At 36.6% G+C, this 19,829-nt stretch overlaps 1 long non-coding RNA gene across 6 annotated transcripts in view; it reads left to right on the forward strand.

The window, feature by feature from the left end:
- Positions 1-19,829, forward strand: part of LOC121469224 (uncharacterized) — a 101,138-nt gene that overhangs the window by 68,598 nt on the left and 12,711 nt on the right. Inside the window, exon 4 of one of the 6 annotated variants that reach the window (XR_012054151.1) lies at positions 8,394-8,443. The exons of the other annotated variants lie outside the window; for them this stretch is intronic. This is a non-coding gene — a long non-coding RNA (uncharacterized lncRNA). The remainder of the gene's footprint in view (positions 1-8,393; positions 8,444-19,829) is intronic. 6 annotated transcript variants of the gene reach the window in all.

The raw sequence follows: 19,829 nt of genomic DNA on the forward strand, positions 1-19,829 counted from the left end.
CATAGATACCAGTTGAACATAATAAAAACATTTCCTTAAAGATGTAACATCATCCATTCTCCAAAGTAATCTCACAAAACTGTAACAGCATTCTAACCATTATGACATGGTAACAACATAGTTTTTAAACTGGAAGATGGATTGGATGCAACTAAATAGACACAGCAAAAATTGATATTTCATAAGTTGTCTGATCCAAACTTCTGCCTCTTCATGTGTGTAGAGCACAGTAAAACTTGACCCTTACTATAAAAATTCACAATCTAAGCAAAGCTGATTTTAGAAAGATGTAGTAACTACAATTTATTACCTGAGATCCCATAATCCAGAAGTCCCCACCAGATCTGAGTAGGTTTCCAGTTTGGCAATGCACTAGAGCCCTATGGAAACTCATGAACCCAGAATCTCTTCATAGGCGGAAGAGAGAGACATGGTTACTTTCAGCTATACAGAATTCTGAGTTGAAGATGAAATAAATTACTCTGTAGATGAGCCTATTTTTCTACATTATTGACAAAAGGAATCTGAAATGTCTGGAGTTATCTGTACTGTCCATGTCTATAGTTATACCTTGATTTGGTCAGCTAAATCCAGTTTTAAGTATTTTTTTCTCGTGGTCCAGCGGACTTATTTAGCCACTATTATTTCATCTAATTTACCCATTCTTATCCAATTTTTTTCCTTTTAAAGAGAAGCTTATACTGATTCATCAGCGATAAAACAGGCACAGACAGGGCAGGAGGAGTTGCTATGTTATCCTTGAAGACCTGAACCTCCTAAAAATTCTTCAGTACAGTACAGTAGCAAAACAGTATTTAAGAAAATGAACAGACTTCCTTCTGTCATTTTCAGTGATAATAAATTATTTAGGAATTTAATCTCAAATTTTTCATGTTTTCTTTCCATCTCCCACTGGAACCACTTAGAACCTGATCCAAAGCCCTTCTAAAGTTTATGTTTCAAAAGAGTTCAATGCAAAGAGAATTTTATTTTTGCATACATAACTTCCTTTAAAAATTCAGAGGAATAAATAAATATTCCTACATAAGAGTGAAAAGAAAAATGACGATCAGATGACAAAATGTGTAGCAACTTTAATTCAGCGAGTATACTTTGATAGCTCTGGTCTTTCAACTGATAATTAGAAAAGGTTATGGACTGTTCTTTAAGTATCTTAATCCCCTTTGTAGATGGATAATTAGAAAAAATTACTTCTTGATATCAATTCTCATCTCCAAAGTCCAAATTTCAACCTTCAATTTTGAAATGTGAAGGCAATTTTTATAAAACCAGTTGTTCATATATGAAGCATGCGAAAATGTCTACATTCCTTCCACAGGCTAAACAAAAAGTAGTTTGCCTGCTTGTCCAGCTAGTAAAAGTATCGTAATTTCTCTCGTAGAAAGGGAGGATTTCATTTTAGCTGCACAAGCTATGACAAAATACTGGATTATACCAAACATAAGTAAAATACTAGGCATTACTAAACAAGCAGCAAATGTGTATGACCCTCTGTATAAGGCACAATGTGAAGGTACTGCAAAGTGCTTTGCATACAAAACAAAAAGAAAGAAGCTTTCAGTTTTCAGGCAAGTGTCCATGTACTCATGATTCACCATTGTAGGTGGCATTATACTCTTAAAGGCGCACCATTTTTCAAATGACTGGAAAATAGTGCCTCTTCTAGCACACCACCCATATTTCACAAAATCTGCAGTGATGTTAAAAATTAACCAATTATCTCAAGGGCAGTTTATAAATATTTTCACTTCTGGTAAACACTCAAATCTTGAAATGATGTTATATTTTTCTCAGATATTGTTGCTGTGGTTGGAAGTGTTTATCCTCTCATATGACAACTTTCAAGCATGCCATAGAGATTTTTCACCAGACACCAGTCAAACTGAGGTCTGTCTAACACACTTTTTGACACACATGGTATAATTACTTTTGTGTCCCTAACTATGCATAAGGATGGACAAATATATTGCTGCTTGAGCATAGTGACAAACTGTTGCGATCTACTGTATTATGGATTTATTGCACTGCTCTGTGAACTTCATGTTCTGAAACAGAGAATCTATCCCTACTCAAAGTTTAAAGGGAGAACTGAAAAGTGCTTTGTTATCAATGATATATGCTAAAACAACAGGTGGAGAGGTATGAGGAAATTTTATTCTCATTAAGTTTATGATGCTGATGATTCTCTTGACAAAATCTTTTCATTTGATGCAAAATTAAAAATGTATAACCCTGTGAAATTCAAAAAGGTTTTTCAGGAGAGAAAAAACCCATCACCAAACACTGAAGGGTATTTTGTGTTATCTACATTCAGTCTTGTTTGTGCAGTTCTAGAAAAACAATTAAAAAAAAACCTTTATAAAAATTCTTTGACCCTGCTCTTTTGCCAACTGAATGCTCATGGTTGATTGGAAAATCAATGAAGTGCTGTGAGAATTGTACCTCACTATTGCAGAAAAGCCACACAAAAATCCAACTTTTCACATGAGTTGGAGATTGCCTTTGGTTCATTTACTCTCTTAAGACACATTAAAATCAAATCTATCACCCCATTTGGCCATCTGTCAATTCTCACTACACAGTAAATGAGTAGACTTTGTTCCTTGATCACCAGAAATGGAGGATGTTTTGTTGTTGTAATAAATGGTCGTAGACCTTAGAGACAGAAATAAATCAATGCAATTTATAAAGTTGGGGTGAAAATGTTAGATCCAGTTTTCTAAACTACAGAGAATTATGTATGGATGAATCGCAATAAATAAAGCACAGCTTTAGCAGCTTACGAAAATAAATAATAAAGATGAAAGAAAATAATACATAGCCCTTTATTTTAAAACCCTTTACAAGAATAAGTTGCACATCAAAGGTGCAACTATATATACATTTCATTTTATCTGGTCAGGCAATAAATAAGAGTTCATTTTCTTCTTAACACAAATTTAGTTTTCAAATTGCAAAATACACTGGCAACTAAAAGAACATCTCCTCCTTCTTGCTCAATAATTGTTAATACGCACAATAATTATATTCTAGGACAAAGTATAAGTTTCACTGTAAATTTAACTTTTGAGGAGTAGTTTCTGTTGAATTGAAGTGCTTCTGCAGTCTATGAGCTTTTGGTGTTAGAGGCTGATGCTCCAAGAGTCCAGGTGCTCCATTCACTAAAAGCTTGGTTTCAAGCTCCGATCAGCACAGTGTCTTTTGGCATACCATAATTTGCACTCTATTCTTTGTTTGTTGTCAGCATTCTTGTAAAACTGAACTATCTTGTAGGTAATTAGCTCCAAAACAAAATGTATGAAAATACGGAGACTAAACATCTGGAGACAGCCATTAACAAAGCCATCAATTCCATATCCCAGCAGACTACATTAGTACAACAAAGTTATTTTCAGGAGACTAAACCATCAGTTCTCAAATGATGGTCTGTAACAACAAATGGTCTTCAGTGGTTTGCAGAAGAATACCACCTTTGTATTGTTCAGAATTAAAAGTATGATGGCAAACATGTATAGTTCAGAGATTGAGAATCACTGAAATAAATTATCAAAGTCGCATGTCTAAAACAAGATGCAGAGCTTTTTTTTTTTTTAATGAAATTTAATTGTTTAGTAATACATGTAAATACTTTGATCTAATTATTTTTCTTTTATTGTAAATGGAAATTTAGGAATTGGATGAAGCACTCAGTTTGCAAATATGGTTCTGCAACAGTACAGATTTTTGAATGTTGTTAAATATACAGATACTGATGAATCCAGTGACTTCTTATGCTAAAATTTAATTGTCTTATATTGCTTATATATACTTATCTTGTAAAATTATATTTGCGCAACTCAAGATGCTTTCTGCAGAAGTTGCAGTGGTTGAAGTGTAATATAGAAGTTTATCAATTTCAGCTTTGCAGGTAATTAACATTCTTGCTCCTATCTAGTTAAGATAATCAGTGTTCAGCAGAGGCTGCTTTTAAATCTTCTTGGAAAGATTTTGCACGTGATACCAAGTTCCAGGTGGTCAGATTGTGGCTGGCCTGACACCCATATGCATGCCAGCAATTTAAAAGCAAGCTGTGACTTAAGTGTAAGTCTATACTACACAGTTAATCCAAATTGAATGGGATTTTCAGTCTAGCCCCATTTTACATAGACAGAGGAATGACTATAGGTACTTAGATTAGTTTTAAGCATAGTTTTATTTTCACATAGCTGAACTACATTTAATCATGATTGTGACAATCCTCACAGTAAAAAATTACTTAGGTGTTGGTAGTCTCCCAAAAATTGTTTTGTGTTTTTCATGGTAGGGGAACAGCTTTGCAGAGTGAATTTATTATTAGGAATTCTTGAGTTTCTCTGTGTAAGGAGCTGAGAAACATGTCCCCAGACAAATGAGAAAATGTAAAAAGGAGTGTACAACAATGTAGATTGAACTCCTTTGGAGACAATGTTCTTTAGAAAAGCTGCTGATTACTTGGGCTAGGCAGGTGGTCTGTAACTAGCTTTCAATGTGAGATTTAAAAATGAAAGGCAGCACTAGCCCTTGGTAAAAACCATTTTGAAAATCTTTATACCACCCTACTGTTCAGTACATCCACATGTGATAGAAAAGGGTCCTTGTAATGAAGAAGCAGAAATGTGACATCAAAACTAAAGAACAACAGCTCAGAGCTTGTTTGGGAGTGATGAACTTTACACTGTTTGCCAGCCTCCTATTGTATCACTTAAACTGTTTCTTTTATTCTTTAGAGATATCATATAAAAAAAAAATAGTTTGACGAACATTCTTCAAGGAATATCTTTTGTTCAGAGGGCTCAGAGCATTTTATTGACAGTTCAGTCAAAAGGAAGACCGATAAAAGAAATAATAAAGTACTGGCTTTATTTTATCAAACTATCAGCTCTTTTTCTTCTCTCACTTGAGCTCAGATTTTTAACATGGTCAGTCTTCCTATTAGTCTAGCGCAGACATGGCTACTTTTTTCTCTTGCTGCTCTGTCAGCTAGACAGGGCAGAAGCTATGACCTTATCACTGAACCTACTTTTACTTTCTAGCCAAACATGGTAAAACCTTCATTCTCTAATTTTTTGGTGCACCAAGGATAGCTAGGAATGGTAAAAAGGCATTGTGCTATAGAGAATTCCCCTCCATTTTATTATAGAACTAGGTTTTTTGTTGTGATGAGGCTTCATTACAACACCGGAATAGTTGTAAACAAGAGTGTCTGCTTCCAGCACTTCCTTAAGCTTTTATTTTGTTCCTGATTTCTTTTTCTGTTTGGTCTGCTTTCAACATAGAGTCTGAAATTCCATATTGTGACAATACTCCCTGGGAGAAAGCAATGAGTTGCTCATGAGAACTTACTTTTAATGGTGTTAATGTCGTGAGAGAGCCAAGCATTACATTTATCAATGCCATCCCCTGATGGTAGTCTAGGAAAACAACGAAAGAAGCAGAAAATCAAAGCAGCCAGTAAAAGCAACACAGAAAGACACAGAGGAATCCTTTCTACTGAAAACTCTTGTTTAGCTGAAAATTGCAGGATGTTTTTCAAGGCAGCATTAAAAAAAAAACTTACCCCGAAAGCTTAGCAAGAGTGACCATTATGTGCAATAAGAAACTCAACTGTGAAGCCAAAACACCCAGTTTTGTACTTCATGGTAGGAAACTCCACTTGCGTAAGTACTTGTATTAACTTATTCCTATGGTTGCAGCCCCACAGATGTGAAGAACTAAAATCTATTGTGAAGAGTTAGCATGGGTACAAATGGATTAAAACCATCAGAAGAACTAAATAGCTACATGGCATGCAACAGCTGTACTGTATGCATTAAATAGCACTTTTGTGAAAGCAGCATGCAATCTGTGCTCATGAGAACAAGGACTTTTAAAATGGGACTTGAAGGACAAACTGATTGTCTTGGAGGAAGACAAAATCAGTGCAAAGTGAGGGATGAAGTACAAGCAGAACAGCAAAGCTTTGATGGTTAATGCCAACACCATCAAACATTAAGAGATAACAGTCAATCATATATGCTTATATGCTCATACAGAAGGACTACTGGAAGCCACACAGAGCTTTATAAATTCTTAGGCCTATTTTAAATGATTATTCTAACTTATGACAATGACAGTTGCAGGAAACTGTAGAGAAGACATGCCGTAGTTTTTGCTTTTGTAAGACTACCTGGAAACTATTCTTAGTCTGTGCTGTGAACAGACCAGTGTAAACACACACAGGCCCATTGCAGCTATTATACAAGCAGGAGTCAGGATAAACATAACAGTACCTCTGCTGCAATTCTGCTTTCTCAGATTACCCTGGCAATGTTTTCAAAATATAATTTTTGCTTTCTTTTTGCATACTGGAGAGGAAAAGTGATGTTAAGGGGCCATTTTTACATCACTAACATATTCCACAGGAAATGTGTGGACCCCAGCTGAATACTAAAACATCATTAGATTTACTGATTTATTTTTCTTCTATGTGTTGTGGATATTCTATTTCAGACTTATGTTTCTGTGCCGCTTCCTCAGTTGGTGTCAAAATCTCCACAAATTAGCTATGGTGATGAATGCATTCAACACAGAAAATCCTTGGTTATATATTGGGTTCAATATTACAGTGGTAGATTTCGCAACTGAACTCTGTTCATAAAATGATTGTTTTAACTTTGGCAGAAAATTTCCTTTAGGTGACTGGCTAAGGATAATCACCAAGTTATTAACAGGACAAGAGACAGCTTTACAGGGATTATTTGTAATAATCATTGGTGTTTTTCAACCTAAGTTATTATACGATCCTGTGTCACAGAACAACATGGTGTAGAGTTGGGACATTGGTGTGCAATTTCCCATAATACTCTGATAAAAAGGGTTATGTTGGCAGGTTACTTCTTCAGTAAACCACAGATGGGCTTCATCCAGAACCCAGGCATTGAAATCTGCACTGAATGCTGAGTTATTCTTCCCAGGGGAATCTGGTAAATTGCTACTGTATCAGTATGACTTCTTTTTTTAAAGAAACCTAAAATTATTAAAAACCTACAATATTATTAGCTATGCTTATGGTAATAGAATTACCTAAGATAGTTTAATTTGAAAATCACCAAGGCATGAAGTGTTAAACCAACATAGTGAAAACAAGAATTGTCTATTATAAATTCTCACTTTAAAATCAAAGCCAAATGATGGAGATGGAAAGTAAAAAAGTAATTGTAGTGGCTACTAAAAAGGTGTTTGGTATTTCAATATTATGTCATTACATATAATAAATTGTTGAGCACTATGAGAGAATGGTACAGAAACAGTTGTCATAAAATTGTTATTTTCCACTTGACACAACCACTTGGTTACATATTGAGCATTTAATGCAACATGGCTTTCCAGAAGAAACACTTTTTCCTCATCTAGCCAAAAGTTTGGGTTAGCTGCCTGGAGTACCAGGTGGCTGAAGTGATAAACAAAAAGAAGTGAAATGTTCACAGTACTTATTTCTGGGTTTATGAAGTCATTCTATATCTTTATGCCTTAGTTTTCCTCCATGTGTAATGGAGTAATATAATCACATCTGCCCTTTTCCAAGCATATTAAACCAATTCGTATATTTTTGAGCACTGGTGCCCAGCCTTTCACAGACTAAAATCCTCTGAGAATTTCCTTTCAAGCAGCAAATACAAAATATGCTCTTCTTACTGGCCAAATGGCTAAGCAGCGTGGTGATTTGATTCTTTGCAGCTATTAGTACTGATAGAGGAAGAGGAGAATGGAGTTTTTGAAAAAGTGTCATTGAGCTCAAGGCCTTGCAAATCTGTGCTGAGCATCAGAATCGAGCACCAAGCATGGAACTCAACACAACTAGAAATCATATAATCATAGAATATCTTGAGTTGGAGGCACCCATAAATTATGCCACAGGCATGATGTGAACATAGCACAGACTGTGTCTAATTGTAAACACAACAACTTTTAACTGAATATGTGAGCTGCAGTTGTTTGTCTCATGCCGTAACTTGGGAATATACCATGTTGGTAGCACTTGTGTAGAAGTTAATGTTATTTATTTTTTTTTAGTGGAAATTAATAATGGATAAAATCTGGCTTTTGAGCATCAATTTTTTTAACTTTTATTAATTTTTCCAGGTTTCTGGTCACTAAAAGCAGGTGAGGAAAAAGCTTCTTCTAACTACTGCAACATAAATTTTAACTAACTATAGGATCTTTTACAGGTCTGTTGGAAGGAAGAGCCTTGAATTTTAAAGGAAATATTAATTTTTATTTAATTTTTCATCCACTCTCCTGTAACTTGAATTGGATTATGAGTGTGTCTTCCTAACTTACTTTTATTATTACATCTGACATTCAAATTTTTTTAGGACTACAGGGAAGATCTTTGCCTGGAATTTCTGCAACGGCTCAATTGCAGGTACATATAAATGGCAGGGGACACATGAACTCATCCTTGGGTGTTAGGTAGCCTTATTTGAAAAATATTATAGGCAGACAAAATCCCAACAATTAAATAAAGAAAAGTATTGTTCTTCTGAACTGGTTACCACAATGTTACTGTGTATGTAGGAATTGTATGTATTGTATTTAGAAACAGCTATGGGAGTGGACAAGTTGATATGGTTTTATTTCTCAAAATTAAAATAAACACAGGACTCTGGCATCAATTTTAAATTTTTTTACCCATCTTCTTATATTATTATTTTGAGTGTATTGATAATCCTAACAAAAATTAAAATGTGCTGAAAAATCATTTGCAGAGCTGTCAGCATAAACATAATTATCAGTTTTGGAATGTGAAAATATTTTTAGTTGATTCAGACTTAATGCAGCTGCCAGGGCACTACATAGCAGCTGTGTGACAACAACTGCCTTCCCCTTTGTGTCTCTGTGGCCTGGGCTGTACCTTCAGTAAGGGCACCATCAGTAAAAGCTGATGAGAGACAGCAATAACCCTTGAGGGACAGAGTCTTCCCTGAGGAGACAGGAGGGTAAGATACAAGTCACATTTGCCCTGTAAGAAAATACTTCCATTTTGTTTCACTTTGGGCAAAACATGTCTTTTATTTAGGCAAATATTTTTGTTGTGGAAATGCCAATTTCCACAGAACACTTTGAGAGAGGATTTAGATCCAGCTTCACCAGGATGAAAGTTTTCACCTGGTGAACCAGTATGTGTAAGGACAACAGTCTGTCTTAGTGGGAACCACTGTAATAACCCAACCATTCACAAAGTCACAGAGTCATCAAGATGGAAAAGACTTACAAGATCATGAAATCCAGTGTTAACCCAGAACCACCATGTTCACCACTGCACCATGTCCCCAAGGGCCACATCCACACACCTTTTGACCACTTCCATGGATGGTGATTCCACAACGGGACACCCAAGCTGCAAATGGGGTCCCAACAAGGCACTGCTGGTATGTCAGCCAGCTGGTGACTACAGTGCACTGCACCCCCATGCAGTGAGAGACAGACATAAGAATCTTCATTTCCAAGGTGAGATAAGATGATAAGAAAAGGGAGAGCTAGTTGTGCTCTAAACAGGTCTGGAAAATATCCGCTATAGAAGCAGCAGAAGGGGATAGTAGAGCTCCTGCTGGTGACACCATGGGGCCATTACAACTTTTCAGGCAGGCAGTGCTAAGGAAATGGCAGCCTTGTTCCCACTCACACATTAGTGAGACAGAAGTAGCAGCTTTCACTCCTCCCTCTGTGACTTGGCAAGCTGGCATTACAGCTGATGAAAAATGAACAGGTCCTGGGGATGTGATGAGAATTGTCTGTGCTGCAAACTTGTTAGTGTTTGTGCTTTGCTGCTTGGATACTTTTATTGATGAAGTGAAGTACTGCATACTATTAAATTATCATTTCATGCTACTTATGCTAATAGGCAGAAGAGCATGGCAGATTATTACTACTTTCATTTGTAACTGATTAATGCGTATTGTTGATAGCATGCATTCCTTCCTTAAGGAGGGTGGAGAGGTGTGAGATTTCAATTAGAAAGATTTTGTTATGTTCCTTTATAGAGTTAGATTCTGTAAAAAGAAAAAGGAGGAAAGCAGAGAAAAGAGGACAGAGTAAAAGGACAGTGATAGCTGTGTTAAACAAGCTGAGATGATGTTGTAATAATAACTGCTTTATGTCTCTATGCATATGGTGCTGAGCAGAATGCATTGATTCCCCTTAACAGTTATGTCTTTATGTGTGCAGTCCCCCTACAGTTAATAATCTATTGTACCTGCTCTTCAAGACACCTTGCTATTGAATGAATTACTAAATAGCACAATGTGTAGCCATTTAATGAGGCTGAGTAATTCTATTATCTCTTCATTCTATTTATTCAGCAGCTGCATATTTTCCACCTCCACCACAGATAAAGTTAACAAAATTAATTCTACCATCAGTTTGATAATCCTGTCATCTGTGTGTGTGTATGACATGCATGTGCTGAGGATCCACCTTCCTGTGGTTTGTCTATGTCCCACTTTACTTGAGGTAATCAGAAGACAAAATAATTACCATATGTAGAGCTGTGTTCGCACCGTATATCCCCTCATGGTTTGTCCCTCCATATCCCCTCTTTGTATCTGGTTCATCCCAGCTTTCCCATCAGTACCTGTATGTCCATCAAACCCCAACCCATCCCCCTGTCTCCCCCCAGGTGATGTGTCCATCACCTGGTGACCACTCCCCTTTGTCCCCACCCTTCTGGCAGGGTCACCAGGTAACTGGACCCCGACTGGGACTCCTCCCCCACCCCCTCCTCAGTGGTCACTCTGAGGCCTTGCCCCAGGGAGCCACTCCCATGTCCTTCCCCCTTTGGCTGCTCGGGTTTCCCCACCCTCCTATATCTGGCTGCGCTGGGCGGGGACTCTCTCTCTCTTGCTCTGGATACCCTTTGAGGTCCGGTGTGGCTTGGGATCTCTCCAGGCCCTCATTAAACTTTGGAACTAATCCTGAGGGGAAGCGCCTCTTTCCTTTGCTTGTGGGACCAGCTCGTCTTTGGACTCACGTGGGAGCTTCTCCAAGCCCCCCGGGATTCAAGGAGAAGTTCCTTCCCTCTGCCCGCCTCACCCCACTGCCCAGCTGGCCGGGCTCCACAGGGGATTTGTTCCCGTGGATTCGAGGGGGAAACACAGCAACCATAGGAGTACTATACAGAATAGCCACAGAATTTCATTTGACCTGACATAATACTGATTGTCACAAAGAGTGAAAGGAGTTTATCTCCTTTTGACCACATGCCAAAAGGGAAGTTAGGGCCTGTTGTACACAAGGTGAAGGCTGTTGTATCATGATAGAAAGTGAGAAGCACTGAAAACAGACCAAGTAAATTGCACAGGTGTTGCAACCGTGCCACAGATCTACACTGAATGAACTTGCTGATTGTTGAAACTAATAGGTTACACCAAATGGTGCCTTTCACACTCTTTGAATCCTTCCACTGTCATTATTCCCCACCAGCCATTGACATTCAAATTTCAAAACTGAATTAATGTATTTTTTGCATTGTGTTGAGTAACTATGGCAGACATATTCAACATGAACAACATAAGCACACACGTCACTATACGAACAGTGCCACAATGTTATCCTCATATGTGGACTGAACACACATGTAAAAGAGGAAAGCTGAAGGTCTCTTGAGGATGAAAATGAGAATGGCAGTCTGATAGTCTCTCTAGAATTGGCATGGAGATGTCTGCTATCTGCCAAAGTGTTGCTCAAGAATACTGAATTTAGTAAACCCAGAGCAAGATAAAAATTTTATAAAAATATAAATTACTGTTGAGGGTATTTTTATGGTGTTACACTGAACTGGGCCTTTGCCATCAGATTTTCATAGTGGGAACAAAGGATACTGCGAATGGACAGAAAAGTAGGAAATTATCCTTAATTTGTGAAATTGGCAGAGAAAATTTTGATATAAAACCCTGTTGTTGGCTCTTTTTAAATTCAGACTTCTACTACTGATTTACCCTTCTAGCCACAACTTTAATACAACTTAAGTTGCTCATCACACAGATATGGTACTGTACTTTATCTCCTTCCCTGCGTGGATTGAGTTTGGGTGCCAACAAATTGCTCTATGTATTCTTAAGATTTACCTAGGGTTTTGCTCAACAGGATGCAACACTGACATTCTTTGACCTCTGCCACACATTTATGAGCACAAATTGTCTTCCTGAAGTCTGTTTATAAAGTAGGGGACTCAGCTGCTTCAGGCCCATAGAACAGTGCTGATGGTCCAGAGTTTAAAACCTATTCCATACCCCCACAAAAAAAAGTACACAAACCTAAAAACATCACTCATGACATCAAGATTATTGTCAATCCTATACATACACTCTGTTACTCAATCATAACTAAAACTCAGGGGCACTGTAGCTTTAAAAATATCATTGAAAAATATCCTTCTACTTCAGCTAACTGAAAAGTTACACTGAGGCAAAAAAACCCAAAAAAGCTGCAAATCCAACCCGAGTGCCTTTTTTTCTCCTCTACTTCTCAGTCTTTCTCTTGCTCTTACAGTTTCCATTTTGCTTGGCTTGTGTTCAAATTTAAATTAGATGTTGAGCTCAAAAATCATCTGTCTGTACCTCTCTTCTTGCTGTCTGTCCCTGAGAGATATGTTCTCCTTTCCAGTATGTGAGAAGGCAAGAGTTGGATCCCTTCATAACTCAAAGAGCACGTCAATTCAGCCCATGGAGGAGCTGTCATGCTTGGCTGCAGCGGGAGGGAAAGAATGGATTGAAACAATCCTTTGAAATGTGGGTTTCTACCAGGGAGCACATTCTGAACAGTGAAGCAATTGCACCAAAGCACATCCAGGTCCAGCTGGATGTCAGACCCTAGAGCATGGTGGCACATGGTACTCTAGAGCAAAAGGGATTCCTGTTATAGTGCTATAGATGAATGACAGATCTGTATACTAGAGGGGAAAGTGAGGACTTGCTCTGTCTTATAAAACCTTTATTAATTAGGATGCGTTAATCTCCTGATAAGAGAGTTGTCAGCTCCCCACAGAAAGATTTGGAGAATTTGATCTTCCCTCTAGCGTGACCATCCCACATTCACACTCAGATAGAAACCCTCATGATTTAATGGCCTTCTGTTTTCTCTGACCTAGCATAAGGGAGGTACAGGCATGGAAACACATGTGCTCCACGTCACCATTTTGGTTGAATTTAACAGGATTCATATATTGTCATATGAGAAATTTTGGAAGTCAAGAAGTAGATGCTATTGTTTCCCTCTACATTGTTTCTCTACACCCATACTAATTGTTTTATCCAGTTTGCTTATTTGTGACAAGTCTCTAGCTGTCCATAAACCATTGCAGCTAAATCCTAATTCAGCTTATTCATGTTTCTTTTACACCACATATATTAATGTTTTGGAAATAAAAGTAGGAAATTACATTGCAGAGGCAAGAAATGGAGCATAACAAACCTAATAGTGCCCAACAGTTTAATATTATTTATGCAAGTGGCTAACCTCAGTTCCTGTTAGAGGTTTTACCATTTTGGTTCTCTCACGTAAAACAGCAGCACTACAAAAACAATCCTGGCAACCTATGAAACAGTGGAGGACTAAATGTTTCAGTACCACAAATCATGTGAAAATACACCGAGAAAAAAAATTCACTTGATCGAATTATAGACATATGGACATAAGCTGTCTTAAATTGTGCATTGTGACATCTGTCCAGTTGCAATATTTTTAAGGAAATTAACCCAGATTTAGTGAGTTATCTAAATATTAGGCATAATTTTAGGCACATTATTAATCTTTGTGGTCTTTGTGGTTCCTCAATTCAAATTCATTCAAATGAATGAATTTGAATTGAGGAACAAATTAAAGTTAATTTTTAAAACTTGTTTTTTTTCTTCTTTCAAATGCTACTTATCCAACCATAACTCTCCTTAGAAAAATAAAGTAGCCATTGTGAAGTACTGAAAAAGACTCTTGACTAGTCCTCAACTAGAAAGATGATGGTGTAAAGAAGTTAAAAAAAAAACAACTTCTGGACTGAGTCAGAGATCAGGAGGACTCTGTGAAATAGTGTTTCTCACCATGGCAACTTTGAGAAAATTGCACTAAAAGAAGAGCACGTGGTTTTCCTTTAAGCTAAAGAGACAATTATCATGTCTCTCTTGTTTAAATTAAGTGAAAATCTGAGATATGCGCAGCATAAATGAGGAAAGCATATGGCCCTTTCTTGGTAATTTAAAGGGTAATTTGGTTAAGAAATTGAGAGTAGTTCAGACCAGAGTACTATTATGTAATATCAATGCAAGCAGAAGCCTCCCCAGATAATCAGGTCCTATTTTTCTGACACATTTTTATACTTCATGATTCATTTCCCGTATTTCTCACACTTCTTATTTGTGGTTTTAAAATATGTTCAACTTTTTTAACATAGGAAACAGTGCTTTATTTAAAAAAAAATAGATGTAGGAGTTAGCCTATACAAATGAAAGAGCAGATTTTTCTCTTCAGTTTCAATCAAGAAAGGAAGAAATAGTCATTCTATTCTGAAAAACATTTTGAGTTTTATTATTTTGTATATAGCTACAAGAGAAAAAGCTTTTACAGCACAAGATTTTTTGCCTGTGAAAAGCTAGAGTTGGAACCCCCCCCACTAAACTCAGTAAGAGTGCACTGGGATATCTTTAAAAATATTTTCCAAAATGGGCAGATCAAGGACTTTTTGGTAGTAAATTAAAAATTGTGCAGGTTAATTCTACTTTGAGCAAGATTTCTCTAAGTGTTTAATGAGAAATATATACTTGACTTCTCACTAAAAATTTAGTCAAAACTGGTAAGAATCTGTGTGTTTACCCATGAGCAATTGTTTAACAACACTTTAACTTCAGAGATAACCATAGTCTATACATGAAGATATTACCTTCTTACTTGGGTCTGTGTAATTTGTATTTTATTTTTCATTATATGTTTACAAACAGTGTAAGCAAAAGGAAATTTGCATCTTTTGGTATTGTAGACATAAGGATATGAATCTGATTCCCCATACCTCTAAATACTTGCCGAACTGCAAGATCATAAGATTCCAAAGAAATCACATATGCAAATGTTGAATTTAGTCAGGAACCTTGCATCACCTAAAAGTTCTTTGTACTCTGCTAGATAATCCATGATTTAATAAATCATATGAGTATGCACTTAACTATTTCTCTTTGTGCAAAATTGTGCAAACACACTTAATTTAAGAACATGTATAAATGACTTCCTGAATTTAGGCCCAAAATTTTCTGGTTAATGCAAGGATTACTGACTTCTGGCAGATCTATGCTGCAACCTTCAGAGAAAGCCAGAGCTTTATGAAAGCTGAATTTATGCATCACTGATGTGACTAGGCACTTCTAGGGAAATCAGTAATTTTACTTCAGTGAGATGCTGCCATTAAGTCAGAATCAGCCCAAAAAGATTTTTGAGAGCTGTCTATGTATATGAACATGAACATGCAGAGAAGCAAATCCATGGTGTAGGAACCCCATGAGATATTCCCTTAATGGGAATATTTCCTGCCCATAAATAGGAAGAATATTTTCCATATGCAGATATAATGGAAATTCCCTTTCAATTTTAAAGAAAAACAAAGAGTCAATTTTATTACTTGAGAAATAAAACCATCCAGAGTTTGTTCACTGCAAAAATTGGAAGCTAGTTAAGAGTTAAAAGGCATGGATCGTAACCTTTGAAACTTTCCCCAAAGCTGCACAACTACTGATGGGGTGACATGAAAAGCCATTTCCCTTATAATGAGATACCAAGCGGATCTGTCTTCTTTTAAAACCTGGCATTTAAAAATACATTTACCTCTATTATGTACTGGCCTAACCTGCACAGGCTATTTCTTGTGACATATTACCAGAGCAGATGTTTTAGACAACCTGCTGGCATAACTGCAAAGAATGAACAATGTTTTTTGTTTTTTCTTTTTTAATTTTGACAAACTCTTGCAAAAGTTTATTTTCCAGTATTTCAACACAGGTTTATCCAAGGATTTCTTATGTAAATTGCCTATTATTTTTCCCCTACTGTGCAACTGAGTAGTGTAATATGAAGAAATGGGAAAAAATGGACACCCTGATGACTTTTTTTCACAGGACATCTGCTCACCTTACCCAGATCTTTTGCAGCCAATTTGTCTAAGACCATATGGATGAGATCAAATTGAAGAGAAGTGGGGGGAGGGGAGAATGCAGAGGAAAAAACAGGGGCTAGAAAGGAAGAATAAAGGAAAAGATAAGAAAGAGATGAGTTTGAGAAAATAATATTTTAAAGAAACAACACCCCCACATACACATTCCCTCACTGAGAAAAACATTGCTGACAGAAAATAGAAAAGAAGAAAGTTATGATTTTATGATTTTATGATTTTTAGTTACTGCATATCAGCTCTAGGTTAAAACTTCATGTTATTATTGAATAACAAGATACTTTGTTCAGAGTAGCTATTGCAGTCTTTCTACTGTCATGACCTTTCCTACAGCTTAATAACAGAATCTCAAACTGAATCTGTTTAATATTTCATTAAATTGTTTAAAATATAAATACAGAGCATTATGCTACAGAATATATTTGTACTTTTTACCAAGAGATGGTATATTTCTGTATTCATGAAGTAATGACCTTCAGGATTTGGAAGAAGGTCTTCTCTGTTTCATAGCTCCCTATTCCATTTTATTAGTTTTTTTCAGGCTGTACAGAAATATGAAATTCATCTCATCATCTCTAACAAATGTATGATCAATCAGGGAGATGCAAAATCATCAAATGTTTATATTAAGTTCCTGGCACAAGCAATCACCCCTAATGACTTAGTAATGCCACAGTAAGCTGTGCATATGCTCAAGTATTTTCATTTGTGTTTCTGATATTTATCTTATAGTTATCTTTACATGGTTATGGACCCAATCCTTGGGATAGTTATGTGAGTTATTAAGCTGAAAGAACTTGGAATTCTATGGCCAGCTTGCAAACTTAAAGTTAAGTATGTGCTTCACTCTTTATAGAACAAGAGCATTCCTCTGTTTAAGATGCATAATAGATATAACAGCTGTGTAAAATAAAAAGATTCAAGCAATATTTTGACAGAAGAGGAAGGGGTTACTAGGCAAGCATAATGAAAAAAAATCAATGCAGAGGTTTCAGATTCTATTGAAATCAGGTTTCAGTTCTTGGTAGGGCATGACAAATTATTTTAACAATATTTTGCAGACAATTAAGGAGTGCAAAGATGTGTTACATCAGTTTGCATTTGTTTTTTTGTTAAAAGTGATCCAACAGTTAACAACACTCAGCTGCTGCACAGCCCTATGGTCAGCTGCAGTAATGTCTTTGTGTGTCTAATGCCTGAAATACAGCACTTGGGTTTTGAAGGAAGCAGCGCTCTCAAAGGAGAAACTACCTAGCAAAGCATTCAGTTTTATGACATAAGCACACTCTTGCCACTAGCAGTTGTCACCTATTATATCAGTTGGGCTACTGGAAAATATAATATTGAAAGATTGGCCAAAAGAACTACCCAATATGCTGTATAATTAAATGAATCCACTGGAAGATTTTTCATAAACAAGTGTAATGGTGTCCAGGCCTACTAAGCAAGATGGGCAAGGAGCACTGTTTTCAGCTGCATAATTTGCTGACCTAATTTTTTGATTCATGCTACTTTATGAAGAAAAACAGAAAAATGGACAAAGTGATCTTTCAGGCTTCTAATTTTTGTACTTATTTCAACTGCTTTCCAGCCATTTTCATTGATTTGTGTTTTCATTTATTAAAATCACCACAAAATAATAGCAGAGGGAAATATCTTCAATTCAGGTCTGCTCCTTTGCAAAATGACTGAAGACATGACTCTTTTGACAAAGAAAGCTCCTTTTCCAGGTTTTGTACTGAGGCTTCGTTTTGGCCAATACCTTATTTTTGTTGGAAGTTCGATGGTATGATACCATCTACATTGGGGCTGGCCAAACTTCCACAGACTTTAGCATCAACATCAGCTTAAGCTCCTTCTGTCTACATTTGTCCTCCTGCCCATCATCTTCTGTTCTTGCCTCCTCTCTAAGGGGAGCATAGCTGGGAGGCCACATGGCAAGATGATCAGATGGTCAAATTGGTCAAAAATAACCTGTTAATTTTAACAGACACCAGTTCTCTGGTCTGGTTCACTGTGGAAGCTCCTGAGATGGAGGTCTGTGTCTTCTCCCAAGCACAAGCAATAGGACAAAAGACAAAGGCTTCAAGTTGCTCCAGGGGAGACTTAGATTGCATAGTAGCAAAAATTTCTTCCCCAAAAGGATTTTAAATCACTGTAACAGGTTTCACAGGGAAAGTGTTGAATCACTATCCCCAGAGGTATTTAAAAGACACTTAGATGTGGCAATTAGGCACATGGTTTAGTGGTGGACCTGGGAGTGTTAGGTTAATGCTTGGACTCTATCATCTTACAGGTCTTTTCCAACCCAAGTAATTCTATGATTCAATCAACAGAGGAGGCATCTGGGAGGAGGAAAAAACAGCTGAAAGTGGGGAGAGAACCAGAATCCACTGAGCAGGTGTTGATGCCAATAGAAATGACCCTTGAAAAAGGCTTTCTTCTCTGCCTGTCTCTGTCTCTCCACCCTAGTTTTCATAGCCAAAGCAGTACCCAGGCAAAAAAAAAAAAAACCTCCACAGTGCACCTGAATTTCTGAGTGACATTGCATTTGCCTTTGTTCTTTAGTAAAAACAGCTGCTTAACTGTCTTTTAGAGCTATCTGAAAAGGGCTGTGAAGAAATCTTCTAAATTAATCTTATATGAGAAGGATTCAAGAGAATCAAATAACAATTAGAAATATGTTAGGACTGTCTTTGAGTTTCTGTTTAGCTTAATACCATTCTGTAAAGTAGATGCAATATCAGAAAAAAAAAAAAAAACCAAAAAAAACCCAGTTTTCTTAGAAGCTCCATAAATGTTCATTGTATATATTGCAAATATAGATTTAGATGACTGTATAATCAATATATTTGAAAGAGAATGATACAAGAAATTGTACTTTTTCTAATAGAAAAAAAAAATTCCTTAGCCAAATACAGTATGTTATACACACAGTACATGAGCAAATGAGCAAAAAGGAAATATGATCCAAAAAGTGGGATGCCTGCTAGAAAAACAATCAGACATGAGAATAACACCAGGAACCAGTTTAGCTGTAGAGAAAATAGGCTAAACAGTGTTTTGGGCAACAGTGACAGCTGAGGGGATTTTTACAGCTGTGCTCAGATTGGAAAAGTATTATTTATCACATGATAAATTCACAGAGGGTGTACAAATAAAATTACTAAACCTTATGGCAGTTTTAACTCATTTTCATAAATGCACACTAACCATTAAAGAAGAATTTAGTGAACAAAATAGCACATGGGTTAATTAGGTGGGGGTCTTTTTGCCATCTTCCACAAAGAGTAATTTCTGAGATTTGCAAAACTCCATTATTGCGTGATGTATTCACATTCTTAAAAGAGGGTGGTAGTGAATGCAAAATACTTATACAGCACAAATAGATTGATAGAAAATCACCTCCAGACATTCTGTGCAAAATAAATACACTAGTGGACTGGCGTGTTCAATAGGTTTTTTGAACACAGAATTAATTTCACTGCATAACTGGATATGATGGTACAAAACAGAAACTCATTTTTGTCAGCCCAAATGCTCATTTAATAGTCCCAAAACAGCCTATTGAAATAGGTTTTGAGTCAAATATTACTTCCTTTAGATC

Source organism: Taeniopygia guttata, chromosome 2, assembly GCF_048771995.1.
Source record: "Taeniopygia guttata chromosome 2, bTaeGut7.mat, whole genome shotgun sequence".
In the NCBI taxonomy this organism is placed as follows: domain Eukaryota; kingdom Metazoa; phylum Chordata; class Aves; order Passeriformes; family Estrildidae; genus Taeniopygia; species Taeniopygia guttata.